Raw genomic sequence first — 1,706 nt, forward strand, 5'->3', positions numbered from 1 at the left:
CGTGGTTGCTGATGTTGGTGCCGGAGATGCGCGTTTGATTATGTTTGTTAGTTAGTTAGTATTATTAATTGAGGGATGCTGAATCCGGTTGTCTAAATAAAATGAGAGTGAATGCATGCATGCTTAATTACGCACGTGCCGTTTTTAACGTCGTGGATGCGCGCAAGTGGTGTCATCGCTGTACTTCATGTCCGGCCCCTAGGGGGGTATAAATAAAGGGTTAAATATTACTTTGGTTAACACGTCATATTCCACAAACTAATCAACTTGTTTTCGGTACTACTAATTATAATTGATCGGTGGTAATTAATATTGGCAACCATATATGCATAAGAAGATTGTCGATGAGGGCAGAGAGGACAAAGATGAGAAGATGGAAAGAGCTTCTGTGCTTATTAATTACAGCTCTTCAAATTCCAAACGGTACCCTGAACATATATATATATATATATATAATATATATATATATATATATATATATTATATATTATATATAATATATAGGAATATGGGTAGCTTGCGTACCAAGCATGAAATTTTGTGCCTTGGTAGTGAGTGGACAATCCCCTCCACTTATTCAAATGAGGCGATCACATTCACATGGGGTTGAGAAGTTGCCCATAGAGATATGCCAACCATTTTTGATATGGAGTGGAGGGGATTATGCCACCTCACTACAAGCCACAACTTTTCTCGCTTTGGTACCAAGCAATACCCATTTCTCATATATATATATATATATATATATAATAATATATTATATTATATATACCTATATATATAACCTGTAGCGCCTTACCGAAGCAATTAAATATATATATATATATATATATATATATATATATAAATATATATATATATAGGGAAAAATGAAATCTAAGGTGACACCTCTAGGCTCCCACCTAAGGACGCGGCCCTAGAATCACAATCATTTCCTAATTTTTTTTACGATCCGATCCGTTGAACTTGTCTACACGTTCTAAACCCAAAACACACCAATTTTTGGGGTGAAACCATGGTTTTGACCATTCGCTTGAGCCGATGTAAAAAAGTTCTATTATTCGAAACCGTTTAAATTGCAACGATGTGGATACAAGGGTCAAAACACGATGCGGTTCACCCCAAAATTGGTGTTTTGGCGTTTAAGAAACGTATAGATCAAGTTCAACGGAGCGGCGATCGCAAAAAAAATTAGGAAATGATGCTGATTTTAGGCCGCGTCCTTAGGTTGGAGCTAAGGTGTCACCTTTAGATTCACTTTTCTCATATATTATATATATATATATATATATATATATAATAATAAAATATGATATACTTAACTTATATATATATATAAAAAGAAATCACCTTTGGAGGCTCCTATTTGAAGCAGTCATTCCAACATCGATCCCGTTGCCTCAACTGACCCGAAAGAAGCTGCAAAAGCAGCACAAAATTTTGCGTTCTCCTACTATTTCAGCTCACTGACCCCAATCCTTCGGATTTTTTTTAAACTAAACATCTAAATTAGGCGTACCTGATCTTGTTTACCCAAAACCAATCATCCCATCCCTAAATTATCAATTACCATTGATTATTTCCCCAAGAAAACCTCTCTGTTCTCCTCTTTGCTCATGCAATCGGGATATATATACACTCTCCACTATACTCTGTCGCAAGTTGCGATCGCCAATAGGCACAGCACCAATCCCCCCGGGCCGTCG

This window comes from Asparagus officinalis, chromosome 7 (assembly GCF_001876935.1).
Source record: "Asparagus officinalis chromosome 7, Aspof.V1, whole genome shotgun sequence".
Taxonomy (NCBI): Eukaryota; Viridiplantae; Streptophyta; class Magnoliopsida; order Asparagales; family Asparagaceae; genus Asparagus; species Asparagus officinalis.